The sequence below is a fragment of the Bubalus bubalis genome, chromosome 11, assembly GCF_019923935.1.
Source record: "Bubalus bubalis isolate 160015118507 breed Murrah chromosome 11, NDDB_SH_1, whole genome shotgun sequence".
NCBI lineage: Eukaryota > Metazoa > Chordata > Mammalia > Artiodactyla > Bovidae > Bubalus > Bubalus bubalis.
Genome location: NC_059167.1, coordinates 91,748,414 through 91,764,671, shown reverse-complemented (window position 1 = coordinate 91,764,671; position 16,258 = coordinate 91,748,414).

Below are 16,258 nucleotides of genomic sequence, written 5' to 3'. Positions count from 1 at the left end.
AAATGGCAGATAAAAACCATAGGAACAGACTAGCAGGTGCCTCTTCCCCAAGTCGCAACCCGGGACTTTTGAATGTTTATACTCAACTTTAGGCTTCCCTGATAGTTCAGTTGGTAGTGCAGTGCCTCAAATTCCTATTAGAGTTCCATTTAGTAAGGTCCTTCTCTGAATTTCATTAACAACCCTAGGAGTCTGAGCAGCTATCACTCACTCACCAATGAGGATAAATTCATTCCACTGCTTGTCCACCCCCTGACTTCTGACTGAGATCAAAGGTCCTGCAACATGGAAGGTATGCCTGGGACAGAGAAGAGGTGAGTCCCTGTGGGAAAAAGACTGTGCCTAGGCAGACTCCCACCGGAATGGGTAGACTTCCTGGGGCAGAGGAAGGGCATGGAGAGCATCGTGAGACAGCCCCAGGTTTGGGGGCAGGGGCAGAGAGGGAGGGGAGCACGTTCCATCTCCACCCAAGAAAGAACAGAAGCTCCTCCCTCTTCCCCCCACGTTATCACTCCTGTATCTTAGAATTAATTAAAGATGCAAATTGCAAAATCTTAAACTTCTAAGTTCAACTTAAAAATCTTACTACTCGGGGAAAAAGAGAGGAGAGATAAATTAGGAGATTGAATTAACATACACTACTATGTATACAATAAGGACCTACTGTATAGCACAGTAGGTCCTATTCTGTAATAACCTACAAGAGAAAAGAATCTGAAAAAGAATACATGTGTAACTGAGTCACTGCGCTGTACACCTGAAACTAACACCACATTGTAAATCAGCTATACTTCGGTTAAAAAAAAAAAATGTACTACTCTTCTATACTCTATAAATATGCAAATCTACTTAGTCCTCTATAGCAAAATTCATAGTCACCTTTAAGCTTGATTGTTTAGTCCTATCTGCAAACTTAAATTTCCTTAAGCATTTAAAATTGCATTTGTAAATTTTATATTATACATTATAATACTACATTTTTAATATACTATAAATCTACAATGTTTACAATTTTAATTATAAATTTTTCTGTCATTTGTCTGACAAAACCTACCTAATTAACTCATAAACATTACATGAATATTGTGTACCATAAGTTATCTTAACACCTGACTATTGTTTATATATTCAGCCAAATTCTTCTATACTTTTTGGCTGGAACAAGACAAGGGTGCCCACTTTCACCATTACTATTCAACATAGTTTTGGAAGTTTTGGCCACAGGAATCAGAGCAGAAAAAGAAATAAAAGGAATCCAAATTGGAAAAGAAGAAGTAAAACTCTCACTGTTTGCAGATGACATGATCCTCTATATAGAAAACCCTAAAGACTCCACCGGAAAATTACTAGAACTAATCAATGAATATAGTAAAGTTGCAGGATATAAAGTCAACACACAGAAATCCCTTGCATTCCTATACACTAATAATGACAAAATAGAGAAATTAAGGAAACAATTCCATTCACCATTGCAACGAAAAGAATAAAATACTTAGGAATATATCTACCTAAAGAAACTAAAGACCTATATATAGAAAACTATAAAACACTGGTGAAAGAAATCAAAGAGGACACTAATAGATGGAGAAATATACCATGTTCATGGATTGGAAGAATCAATATAGTGAAAATGAGTATACTACCCAAAGCAATTTATAGATTCAATGCAATCCCTATCAAGCTACCAACAGTATTCTTCACAGAGCTAGAACAAATAATTTCACAATTTGTATGGACATACAAAAAACCTCGAGTAGCCAAAGCTATCTTGAGAAAGAAGAATGGAACTGGAGGAATCAACCTGCCTGACTTCAGGCTCTACTACAAAGCCACAGTCATCAAGACAGTATGGTACTGGCACAAAGACAGAAATATAGATCAATGGAACAAAATAGAAAGCCCAGAGATAAATCCACCCACATATGGACACCTTATCTTTGACAAAGGAGGCAAGAATATACAATGGAGAAAAGACAATCTCTTTAACAAGTGGTGCTGGGAAAACTGGTCAACCACTTGTAAAAGAATGAAACTAGAGCACTTTCTAACACCATACACAAAAATAAACTCAAAATGGATTAAAGATCTAAACGTAAGACCAGAAACTATAAAACTCCTTGAGGAGAACATAGGCAAAACACTCTCCAACATACATCACAGCAGGATCCTCTATGACCCACCTCCCAGAATATTGGAAATAAAAGCAAAAATAAACAAATGGACCTAATTAAAAGCTTCTGCACAACAAAGGAAACTATAAGCAAGGTGAAAAGACAGCCTTCAGAATGGGAGAAAATAATAGCAAATGAAGCAACTGACAAACAACTAATCTCAAATATATACAAGCAACTCCTACAGCTCAATTCCAGAAAAATAAATGACCCAATCAAAAAATGGGCCAAAGAACTAAATAGACATTTCTCCAAAGAAGACATACAGATGGCTAACAAACACATGAAAAGATGCTCAACATCACTCATTATCAGAGAAATACAAATCAAAACCACTATGAGGTACCATTTCACACCAGTCAGAATGGCTGCGATCCAAAAGTCTACAAGCAATAAATGCTGGTGAGGGTGTGTAGAAAAGGGAACCCTCTTACACTGTTGGTGGGAATGCAAACTAGTACAGCCACTATGGAGAACAGTGTGGAGATTCCTTAAAAAACTGGAAATAGAACTGCCTTATGATCCAGCTATCCCACTGCTGGGCATACACACTGAGGAAACCAGAAGGGAAAGAGACACGTGTACCCCAATGTTCATCGCAGCACTGTTTATAATAGCCAGGACATGGAAGCAACCTAGATGTCCATCAGCAGATGAATGGATAAGCAAGCTGTGGTACATATACACAATGGAGTATTACTCAGCCATCAAAAAGAATACATTTGAACCAGTTCTAATGAGGTGGATGAAACTGGAGCCTATTATACAGAGTGAAGTAGGCCAGAAAGAAAAACACCAATACAGTATACTAATGCATATATATGGAATTTAGAAAGATGGTAACAATAACCCTGTGTACGAGACAGCAAAAGAGACACTGATGTATAGAACAGTCTTTTGGACTCTGTGGGAGAGGGAGAGGGTGGGATGATTTGGGAGAATGGCATTGAAATATGTATAATATATATGAAACGAGTCGCCAGTCCAGGTTCGATACACAATACTGGATGCTTGGGGCTGGTGCACTGGGACGACCCAGAGGGATGGTATGGGGAGGGAGGAGGGAGGAGGGTTCAGGATGGGGAACACATGTATACCTGTGGCAGATTCATTTTGATATATGGCAAAACCAGTACAATATTGTAAAGTTAAATAAAATAAAATTTTTAAAAAAACATCAAAGAAAAAAAATTACAAGGCTAAAATCAAATACTCAATTATACATTCCTCATTATAATTACAAGTTCAATTTATTAGATATTCTAATATACCAAATTATCTTAAATATTTCAAGTACTTTAAATACTACATCAGTTCAGTTCAGTTCAGTCGCTCAGTCATGTCTGACTCTTTGCGACCCTATGAATTGCAGCACAACAGGCCTCCCTGTCCATCACCAAGTCCCGGAGTCTACCCAAACTCCTGTCCATTGAGTCAGTAATACCATCCAACCATCTCAGCCTCTGTCATCCCCTTCTCCTCCTGCCCTCAATCTTTCCCAGCATCAGGGTCTTTTCAAAAGAGTCAGCCCTTTGCATCAGGTGGCCAAAGTATTGGAGTTTCAGCTTCAACATCAGTCCTTCCAATGAACACCCTGATCACCCTTAGGACTGATCTCCCTTAGGATGGACTGGTTGGATCTCCTTCCAGTCCAAGGGACTCTCAAGAGTCTTCTCCAACACCACAGTTCAAAAGCATCAACTCTTCTGCACTCAGCTTTCTTTATAGTCCAACTCTCACATCCATACATGACTACTGGAAAAACCATAGCCTTGACAGACCTTTGTTGACAAAGTAATATCTCTGCTTTTTAATATGCTGTCTAGGTTGGTCATAACTTCCCTTCCAAGGAGTAAGCGTCTTTTAATTTCATGGCTGCAATCACCACCTGCAGTGATTTTGGAGCCCCCCCCCCAAAAAAGCCAGCCACTGTTTGCACCATTTCCCCATCTGTTTGCCATGAAGTGATGGGACCAGATGCATGATGTTACTTTTCTGAATGTTGAGCTTTAAGCCAGCCTTTTCACTCTCCTCTTTCACTTTCATCAAGAGGCTCTTTAGTTCTTCACTTTCTGCCATAGGGGTGGTGTCATCTGCATATCTGAGGTTATTGATATTTCTCCCGGCAATCTTGATTCCACATAGTCAAAGATAATTCCAAAACACCACACAAAAACATTAAGACAATGGGTTCAGCAATTCTGTATTTAATTTTAAGATTTCCCAGGAATAAAAGACCCTTACACACTGTTGGGGTCCTTTAATGGATCAGAACCTTGTGGTCCAGAGTCAAGGAAAGAGGCTAATATTCCCTGGGTCACGCAGCTGGCTGTCGCGCTCCAGGAATCAGCCAGAAATAGAGATGAGAGAGAGAGAGAGAAAGAAGGACACAGGGACCCAAGTCTCTGGTTGAATAAAGGTGCTTTATTGAATTCTGTGTGAGTATATATACCTTATTACAAGGTAGCTTCTTCAGATAAAGATCAAAAGACCAGACTTTACAAGTTACCAAGGAAATAAGGAGCAATAGAGGCCATAAGGCCGAAAGGCAATCCATATCAAAAGAAGGTCGTAGATAATCCCTTTCACCATATGGAAAGGCTAACAAAGGAAATCCTATGCAAGTATCCCATCTCTGTGATCTCAGTCCTGGGAGTGGCTTGCCAGTCCTCTCTGACAGGCACTGATACGGAACAGAGGGCTCAACAGAGATAGGAAACAGCACACAAGAATCCTACTGTTAAACATTCCTTGACAACACACTAATGAAACTATACTGTTTCAAGAAATTTGGGGTGAACTCAGTGGACTGAGGTTGTTTATGGGTTGAAGATTTGGAGCTCTGGACACTGAAGTGGATTTTTCTTTTTCTTTTTCAATTTTTTGGGGGTGGGGTTGTCTGCTTGGTTTTTGGGGGGAGGGCTGTGTGGGTTTTTTGGGGGGACAGGGTGTGGCTACACCAGAAGGCTTGCAGGATCTTAATTCCCTGACCAGGGATTGAACCCAGGCCCTCAGCAGTGAAAGCCAGGGAATTCTCTGAAGGGGATGTTTTTCATGACCCTTCAGGAGAAATTGAGCCCTGTGGATCACAATAAACTATGGAAAATTCTGAAAGAGATGGGAATACCAGACCACTTGATCTGCCTCTTGAGAAATTTATATGCAGGTCAGGAAGCAACAGTTAGAACTGGACATGGAACAACAGACTGGTTCCAAATAGGAAAAGGAGTTCGTCAAGGCTGTATATTGTCACCCTGCTTATTTAACTTATACGCAGAGTACATCATGAGAAATGCTGGACTGGAAGAAACACAAGCTGGAATCAAGATTGCTGGGAGAAATATCAATAACTTCAGGTATGCGGATGACACCACCCTTATGGCAGAAAGTGAAGAGGAACTCAAAAGCCTCTTGATGAAAGTGAAAGTGGAGAGTGAAAACGTTGGCTTAAAGCTCAACATTCAGAAAACGAAGATCATGGCATCCGGTCCCATCACTTCAGGGCAAATAGATGGGGAAACAGTGGAAACAGTGTCAGACTTTATTTTTCTGGGCTCCAAAATCACTACAGATGGGGACTGCAGCCATGAAATTAAAAGACACTTACTCCTTGGAAGGAAAGTTATGACCAACCTAGATAGCATATTCAAAAGCAGAGACATTACTTTGCCAACAAAGGTCCGTCTAGTCAAGGCTATGGTTTTTCCTGTGGTCATGTATGGATGTGAGAGTTGGACTGTGAAGAAGGCTGAGTGCCAAAGAATTGATGCTTTTGAACTGTGGTGTTGGAGAAGACTCTTGAGAGTCCCTTGGACTGCAAGGAGATCCAACCAGTCCATTCTGAAAGAGATCAGCCCTGGGATTTCTTTGGAAGGAATGATGCTAAAGCTGAACCTCCAGTACTTTGGCCACCTCATGCGAAGAGTTGACTCATTGGAAAAGACTCTGATGCTGGGAGGGATTGGGGGCAAAAGGAGAAGTGGACGACAGAGGATGAGATGGCTGGATGGCATCACTGACTCGATGGATTTGAGTCTGAGTGAACTCCGGGAGTTGGTGATGGACAGGGAGGCCTGGCGTGCTGCGATTCATGGGGTCGCAAAGAGTCGGACATGACTGAGCGACTGATCTGATCTGATAGTCCCAGTGTTATTAGGGACCCCAAGCGTATGCTCTCCAGACAGGGGTGTCTTATATCCCACTCCCCTAGATTCATGTATAGATGACCTAGTTCTTAAGTCTCCTCACCTCTAGACCAGACTCTGTTTCATTGTTGCAAGAACCTAAAGAAGCCATAAATTGTGTTTTCTGTGTACAAAGGCTTCCCTTATAAGGAAAAAACAAGACCAACAAAAACAGCCTAATGACAACACTTAGATTTTTTCTTTAATTTTGGAGGAGTCTGGGAAATGCATCCTCAATGCCAGTCAGTCGCTGACAAGTGTTCTAGAGCACAGCCCATTTCTACAGGGGGGACTGTCACCACCTTGGTGCAGCTCTCCCTGGCTGTGGTGCCATCACCACACAGAAGGGGCATCACCAGGCAATCCTCCACAGCCCGTCTGAGATAATAAGCTCAGGGTCTACCCTCTTCCTGAACAAAAGGACTGAGGGAAAGAGAAATATGAGCAGGAGGTAGGTCAAATGCTACCCCACCACATTCTGAATGACCTCAAATGTTGGCGATCTAAAGGGTACGGTCATCTTTGGATGTCTGGGGCACACCTGAGAAAACAAAATAGCCTCCAGTGGTACTGTTTGAGAAAGTCTGACTTAAGGAATGGAACAAGTTGCTCTAGGGACAGAGCAGGGTTGCCAGGAAAAGAAAAAGGGATTCCCCAAGGTTGGTCAAGCAGAAGCATAGTGGGGTATGGGGAGGTGGTCTCTGGCGTGGTGGGGTCTTGCCCACTCCCATGAGGAGGTGGAGGAGCCTCTGATGGGGCACTTGTTGTGACTGAGGACTGGACACTTAGCCCACACCCTGAGATCAGAGGTGAGGCCTCTGGGTAGCCAAGCCAGGGGCAGTTGAAGTACGTAGAAGTGTTAGTCTTTCAGTTGTATCCAACTCCTTGCAACCCCATGGACTGTAGCCCATCAGATTCCTCTGTTCATGGAATTCCCCAGGCAAGAATACTGGAGTGGATAGCCATTCCCTTCACCAAGGGATCTTCCCAAACCAGGGATTGAACCCACATCTCCTGCATTGTAGGCAGATTCTTAACCAACTGAATCACCATGGAAGCCCAGGGACAGACAAGCCTATCGTAAGGAGCATGACTGCAGCCACCAAAAAATAGCGCCCCCGTGTGGTGGAGGACCAGATCCCCACAGGCACATCCAGTGGCGAAAGGGCAATGGTGGAGCGGGTGACCACCAGAGATAAAGCCCCAAGTCTCACATTCTGGAGCCATGTAAGCCCAGGGATCCTGTGTAGGGGGCAGGGGTGAGGAAGGAGCCCTAGGAGGAATTGATATTGGAGATCAGCTGGGTGAGAGGGCAGAGGGACAGAGTGAGAGCAGGGACATCAGCTCAGTCCCAACAGAGAGGAACGGACAGAAGAAGCGTCAAGGAAGGAAGAACAGGAGGGGCAGGGCCAAAGCGATTTGCACTCAGAGGAGAGAAGTGGGCCATAGGGCGAGCAGGACCACCTCGACGACCTGTACTCCCAACTCCAGAAGGTGCTTCTGGTGACCCTGTCCATCCAACTGCACTCAACAGAGGCGGAAGCAGGCAACCCCAGAGCCACATGCAGAAATGGGGAGCCTGCAAAGCATATGTACTGATTAAAATAACACCACTGCACACGTATTGTTTCTATAAGAAGGAATAGAATACAAATTTTAAGTGTCAAACAAACCAATGAGCAGTTTAAATGGGTTCAGCAGAATATTGTCTAAGAGAAGTATAGATGATTAAAGGATATAAATGAGAGCAATTAAAATAGAATCAAAACAAGCAGCCTTGATTTTAACCCCAACTTAGTTTCTTAAGCCACTACAAATCAGTCTTGAATTATTCAGCTCCTACTAATAAAATTTTTTCTTAAAGTTACAAGATGCCTGGTTTAGACCAGGCCACATCCTTCACCTTAGAAATTTCACAAAAGAGCTCTTGAGCCGAGTGCTCCAGGTGGGTGGCTGGCTGTGACATAAGTCACAGCTTCACCTCAAGATACTCTGAGAAAAGGATTCATTTCAGGGCTTGATCCAAGCTGTGAACTAGCACCCAAGTTTTTCCCCATGAAGTTTAACTTGTTACGTACTATCAATTTGATAAACAATAAAATACAACAGGAATCAGTGTTGGGAGCATGTGTCCACAAAAAAAGACGTGTCCAACTAAGTGTGAACCCCTGTTGCCACGTTTCAGGTTTTTATCTAAATATTTGTTCATTAATGCTTATTTTTTAAATTTTTATTTTATTTTTGGCCTTATCTCATGGCATGTGGGGATCTTAGTTCCCCAACCAGGGATGGAACCTGCAACCCCTGCGTTAGAAGCACAGTGTCTTAACCACTGGACCAGAGGGAAATCTCCTTTCATGCTTATTTTATAGCATTGACTAGAGTAAACAGTAGCAGATACCTAAAATCTAAGAAAAATTTATAGAACAAAAATTCTCATTGAAAACTTCTCCATTAATGTATGGTGGCACTATGGTAAAGAACCCGCAGTTAATGCAGGAGACGTAAGAGATGCGGGTTCGATCCCTGGGTCAGGAAGATCCTCTGGAGGAGGGCATGGGAACCCGCTCCAGTATTCTTGCCTGGAGGATCCCATGGACAGAGGAGCTTGGCAGGCTTCAGTCCATAAGGCCGCGAAGAGTCAGACACAACTGAGTGACTTAGCACAGCAATGAGTTATCTTCACAGGCCATACCATCCCCACCCCTCTCCCACCACAATTCTGAGGATCAGGGTTTGAGAACATCTCGAAAGTCCCTTCTCACCCCATGGCTACTGAGAGCTCCTGGACTCTCAGTCTAGAATGAGGACTGTGTAATATTCCTCTGCATACTCTCCCTACCACCTCCTAAAGTGTTTGCTGAATTGGAAAAGCCTACGACATCAAATCCAATAGCTATCTGCTTCAAATTCCTGTCTTTCTCCAAAGAATCCACGAGGTGGCAGAAATCCTCTAAAAATTCGGAAGAAAAAAAAAAAGCCTGCTCTTTTTATTTAACCTATTAATAAGAGACATCTCCTAAAGTTCATTAAAAGTAAAATAACAACAGCAACAACAAAAAAGTAAAATAACAACCACTGCAATTTATTAAAAACTTATAAATAGTGCTCTACCCATAGCAGTATGTTAACTGTGAATAGTTCAGTGCCTAATAATTCTCATTTACCGAAACATGCAACTCAACAAAAAACAAGCACCAGACATAAAACAACCTAAATTTGAATCTTTGCAATTAGGCTTTGAATGAACACTGAAGACTCATTATCTTTGGTTTCTTTCAGGAATTGCCTGAAGAAGCCTTTTTCCATGTCCCTCAACCTAAGTTCACAGGACAGCTTTCTGTGAATCAAGCAAAGAGCCATTCTCCATCTGTTCATTATACATTCATTCACTTACTCATTCATTCACCAAACACGCAGGAAGCAATTACCACGTGCCAGGCACTATGAGGGCTACAAAAAAAGTACACAAATCCAGTTGGCTTCAGTCCAGGCCTCTGTATGAGTGAAAACCATTTTCATTCTAGTACTGATTGTGATTGCAAAAACAATTTCTTTCAGGATTAGATAAATCTTAAAGCCAATCTCTAGATTCCCTTGCTCTTAGATGATCTATAACATATTTCGCTATTGGAGAACCCATATTTACTCAATCCTGAGAGTTCTTAGCTGGGTCAAGAGAGCCTTGTCCTAAATGTCCTAAATTCTCCCAGGAAGAATTTTCCAGGGAGCAGAAGGCAGTGTCCCAAGCCAGGACAGGTGGCTTAACAGAAATGGAGTAAATAACTATTCAGCCTGCAGTGTTTCCACTGTTGTTTGCTTGTTTGTTGGTTTTGTTAACCTGAGCAAACATTTAAAACATGGAAGAGTTCACAGAAAAATTCGTATTTCCAGCATCTCTCAAAAAATTCAAAAGCTCTGGCCACACCATCTACATCCCTGCCCAGGAACCTCAGGGAGGGCCATGTCCTCCGGGCACCCCTGGACCCCGTTCAACCCTCTTCACTCATTAGGCTCCTGCCTGGCCCCTAAAGGTGACCTTGTCTGAGACCCTCGACTTGCGATGTCCACGGCAGTCTGCGAGGCTGGCTGGGATTATAGAGGAGGGTCAGATTCCAGCCCTCCGACTGACCCGTTCCCCGTCCCATGGCTACTGAATGGCTCACCATGGCTACTGAATGGCTCAGCCTGGACTCTAACCCAGGGGTCCTAACTCCTTGTCCCAGCACTGCTCCACAAGATACAGAAGGTACTCAAATTCATAATTGAGAAGAAATTAATAAAAGAGCTATTTCAAAGAAGATAGCGGCCAGGAAACTGAGAGTATCCCATTCCTTCCTCTGCTCCCTGCCCCCCTCTAACCACCAAGCAAGAGAGGGGTGCTGTTCCCACGACCCTTGACAGAGCAAGTGGGAAGAGTGGTCACCACTTCTGGAGAGGGTGGGGCACAGTGAGTGCCAGCCAACAGGACCTTGGGTAGAAGGGCGCAGCCATCCTGCACAACCCCACACGGGAGCCAAGGAGATAAGTGGCCCACCTTCCATCTCCTCTCCGACCCCAACTACTCTGACTTGGCCAGAGCCGATGTGCCAGGGGGTCCACTGATGCAGAGTGCTCATGCCAGCCCCTCCAGACAGAAAGTAGAGAAAGGGCAGGTGGGGATGGGGCCCCACTTTGCCCCAGGACAAAGAAAAGGCCCCCTACTCGTACCTCACCTTCACTCAGCTCCATCACACTGCTGTCCGCCCCAGGCATCAGACTGAAATATCACACTCCAACAAAGACAGGGAGGAAAAAGACTAAGGATAACAGTAGCAGCTTGACTTAGCATTCCAGACACCTTGTACACATGACCTGTAATCCTGACAACAACCCGCAAGGGAGGAGAAGGGGGAGGGAAAGTTTGGGGCAGGGAAAGGATTCCTTTTTGCTGAAGAAACCGAGGCACAGAATGGTAAAGGGACTTGGTAAACAGACACCTACTTTATAAATGGCAGAGGGAATATTCAAACCTGGTGTCACTGGCTCCATAACCTGAAATTATCATATAGTTGTGGAAAATGTTTATCAATGGTGCAGAAAAGAGTTAACAGAGCAGGCCTGGGGTTGCTATCCTAAAAGACTGCTTGCAGTTTTAATCATGAATTGATGTGAATGATAAAATTGTTTTTTCTACATACAAGGACTATTTGGTTATTCTGCTTTACTCTGTTTATACAGTGAATTATATTTATAGGTGTCAGTTCAGTTCAGTTACTCAGTCATGTCCAACTCTTTGTGACCCCATGAATCGCAGCACAGCAGGACTCCCTGTCCATCGCCAACTCCTGGATTTTACCCAAACTCTTGTCTATTGAGTCAGTGATGCCATCCAATCATCTCTTCCTCTGTTGTCCCCTTCTCCTCCTGCCCTCAATCTTTCCCAGCATCAGGGTCTTTTCAAATAAGTCAGCCCTTTGCACCAGATGGCCAAAGTATTGGAGTTTCAGCTTCAGCATCAATCCTTCCAATGAACACCCAGGACTGATCTCCTTGCTGTCCAAGGGACTCTCAAGAGTCTTCTCCAACACCACAGTTCAAAAGCATCAATTCTTCAGTGCTCAGTTTTCTTTATAGTCCAACTCTCACATAATATTAAACCATTCCTTAAAAAAAAAAAAAAAAAAAGCTTGCTGGGACTTCCCAGGTAGTCCAGTGGTTAAGACTCTGCTCTCAATGCAGGGGACCCAGGTTCAATCCCTAGTCAGGGAACTAGATCCCACATGCCACAACAAAGAGTTTGCATGCCACAACTAAGACCCAGTGCAGCAAAATAAATAAATAAATATTAAAAAAAAAAAAAAAGCTTGCTGACCAAGTTAGCCACTGGCTGGCACCTGCAAGCTTGGGTTTGGGGAGGGCTGCCCCATTTCAGAACTGATAAGTGTACTCATACTGTCCAGTGTGGCTTATGCTGAACACCTGCTTTCCTCTGGCCATCTGGAACTTTGGTACAAGCTAGGCAGGGTGTGCTTACATGCCCAGCCCCAACTAAAACTCTGGGTATGAAATCTCTAATGAGTTTCCCTGGTGGACATTACACATGTGGTGTGGCAACTACTTGCTGGAAGGAATTAAACACATCTCCTGTGACTCCGCTGGGAGAGGAATCTTGGAAGCTCATACCTGGTCTCCTCAAGATGTTGGCCCATGCACCTTTTTCCTTTGCTGATTCTGCTTTGTATCCTTTGTTGGGATAAGTTATCACCATGAGTCAACTACGTGCTGAGTCCTGCGAGTCCCCTAGCATGTCACGGAATGAGGGGTGCTCCTGAGCACCCTGGAATATCAGTTACCCCTCACCAGCAGCTGAGGGAGGCCGTGGGGCTTTGCAAAGTGCACAGATTCAAGGAAGTGCTAGATCCGCCTCATTTGTGAGGAAATAACAAGAAAGAGAGACCCAAAGGTAAAAGCTGGGGACTTCCCAGGTGGTTAAGATTCCATGCTCCCAATGCAGGTGCCCAAGCTCAAACCCTGATTGGGGAAATAAATCCCACATGCCACAACTGAAGATCCTGCATGCTGCAGCTAAGACTGGGCACAAACAACTAAATAAATATTAAAAAAATAATAATAACCACAAATTGCCTGTAGACCTGGAGCAGACTCAAATGGAGACCACTAAGATTAAACACACATGGCAAGGGGCAGAGACTAAATGGTGTGGCTTATTTGACTAGTTCTGCATCCAGAGAAATTTAAGGTTTAGGCTACAACTCCCAATATCTGCTCTATCTTTCTTTCCTAGGCACAGAGCCCACGATTTTATCCCGAACTTCGATGCTCAGAATAAGACTATTTCTCCCAGATTTGCTTATAGTTGGGTGTGGTCATATGATTAAGTTCTGGCTAATGGCATGTAAGCAAAGAATTATGGGAATCTTCTTTTAAAGACAGCTGATGTTCCCTCTCTATCCTTTTCTCCCTCCTACTCTGGAATGTGGATGTAACAGCCAAAGCTCCAGAAGCCATCTCCAACTGAGGAGAAAACTTTGGGAATGGAAGTCCCATAGCAGAGAATAAGATAGAATTGACACTGTAAAGTCAGACCCTGGCCCTAAAATTTATACATTTGGGCTTTTTGAAAATGAGAATTTTTTAATCTGTTTAAGGCTTTTCTGTTACTCCCATTGAATTTAATTCTCCTTAATTCAGAAGATATTCAAGATGGGCAAGTGTTTTATAAAGTTACATATCCAAAACTATAAAATCACCTGATTTTATACCTGAATGGTCATTGGGGACCATCTTTTTCAACCTCCTCATTTTACAGCTGGAGAAACTTGAGGCCCAGTCACCGCTGATTTGGGTCCTATGGCTAATTAGAACCAGAGCTGGAACTAGTTCCTACATGTGAATACCCGCAGGCTCAGACTTCTCCTCCTTCTGTGAGAACCACCTCAGCTACACCAGATCTCAAGTATGAACAGTTCCTCTCTTCTAGAGCACTCCAACAGAAAGTGTGGATAGGATTTATGTCACAAAATTCCAGGGGTCTCCTGGGAGGCTTCCCCACCTCCTGTTTTGATGGCAAAGACCCAGCAGTGGAAGGTGGCACGTCCTGGGACTTTGAAAGCGCCAGCTTTTCTTCTCCATCCTCAGCAGACTCCATGCCTTCATCTAGCCTTGGAGTTTGACCCTGAGGCACCGGGAGGGCCTCTGACCCATATAGTACATGTTGAGGAGGACCCAGACTGGGCTTGAGCTCCCCCTGTGCCACCTTAGCCAGCTGCCTTTATGAAGCACACAAAACCAGCACTTCTATACAGCTGACCCTTGAAAAACACATGTTTAAACTGTGCACGTCCACTTATACATGTATTTTTTTTTTTAATAAACATGTACTACAGTACTATACAATCTGTGGTTGCTTGTGTTAGGGAGGTAGACTAGGGAAAAGGAGTCCAAAATGGCGGCGGCTAAAAGACAAGGAAGGGAAAATCCCCTGAAAATAGAACAAAAGAAGGCCCGAGGACCAGAGTGAGGACCTCAGGTAAAACAAACAACACTCCTGGCTGGCCCAATTTACATAGGACAGGCCCAGGGAGAGATAAACATATAAAAAGAGGAACCAAAGCTAGCTCTCTCTCTCCTGCGCGCTGGGGCGCTCTTCTCCTCGTGTCTTTAGATCAACGTGCCCTCACGTCTCAAAGATGGATTTTCCTGCTATCTTCTAAATAAAATAGAGCTGTAACACTGATTTGTCTAAGAGCTATAACATGGTCCATTCGAGACCTGAGAGCTATAACACGGTCTATCCAAGACCTGAGAGCTGTGACATGCCAAGGGGGCTTTAATGTCCATCAGTCCAAGTCTTTGTTGTGACGAGACAAAGAGCCGAGGAACATACACTCGCGTTACAGTTGGATGCACAGATAAGAACCACACAACATGTAAGGTCGACTGTAAAGTAATACTGGATTTCTCATCGTGCAAGAGGGTCTGCATTCGCAACCCCCATGTTGTTCCAAGTCAACTGTACAGAGGTCCTGGTCAACCTCAGGCTTCAGAAGGAGCTCCCTGGGATCCATCTTGCTTCCCAAAATACTCTTGGCCTTGCTGACATCAGGAGAACTTATATTTTGACTGAAACACACTGAAGCAGGTATGTTTAGCATCCACTTCTCTTAGGATCCCTCACTCAACCATGTCAAACTGCCAGCACATGCAGCTTGTTGTTTCAGAGCGTTCTCTGGTGTTAAGACCACTTTTTCTACCCATGTGGTAGCCTGGGAGTGCAGGGGAATTAAGAGCCCCAGGAACAAGCTCCAACAAGTCCCTTACCTTGGGGGGATGCCCCTGAGGCGTGGATTCTCTGCCACCCCACACGATGAAGCCCCAGTTGCCTCAACAGTAGCCACATTCCCACCCTGACTCACTCTCCATTCCCCTACTTGGGGTTCCTTCACCTCCAAATAAAGAAGGATACTCAAATCCTTAACTCAGCGTCTGCTTCTGGCTAAACCAACCACAAGTAGAAGTAAACCTCCTTCCACACTATCCCGTTCAGATTTTATTTGATCCAGAGTTAGCAAATCTGAGGCTTGAATGGATCCCCAGTGCTCTTGAGCATGCACACACATTCATATGTAGAAATGCCCAACTTCCCCCTGGATCAGTCCTCCCAAAGACATCCATGCACCTCAGCCACTTAGCTGGGCTCTACTGTCCTCCACGAATAGCCCAGAGATCAGTAAATTAAAGGAAACCAGAACAATGAGGGCATGGTGGTACTGGATCTCATTCATCTGTTTAACCCCACTCTCCAGCCATCATCATACGCAGTGCACAGAACTTGGAGAATGCTCATGAAATATCTGGTAATCAGAGAAGCCATTGGAAGTGGGCAGCCTCTGCTACACCACACCGCACCCCCAAACCCCACACTGTATCATCTCTCTGGGCACCAAGGATGCTTCCCCCACCCCTACTCTCTCCACACATAACTGTGCAGAAACTGCACTTGGTTTTTCCAAACTATTCTTCTGCATCTTCAAAAGCGTGTGCCAGGGACATGCTCTTGAAACAGCCGGCGTGTTCACAAGTACATTTCCATTTTAGCGAGCGCAGCTGTTGCTCCTGCTGGGGGCCTGCTGGTCTCGCCCTGCCACCTGCCCAGAGGGGAATTTTAATTCCCAGAGTGTCTCTCAATTCAGGGGTCCTCCCAAGAGCCTCCCTAACCATTGTCTTCTAGCTATTTCATGAGTACCTCAAGTGACAGGGAACTCACTACCGACAAGCTTTTGACCTGATAGGGCTACATGAAGTAGACTATCCTTTTGTTGGAAGAGTCTAATGGTTTTGAATAATAGACACTTACTATATATTTACTATATCAGGCACTACTAAAAGTGCTTTACTGGG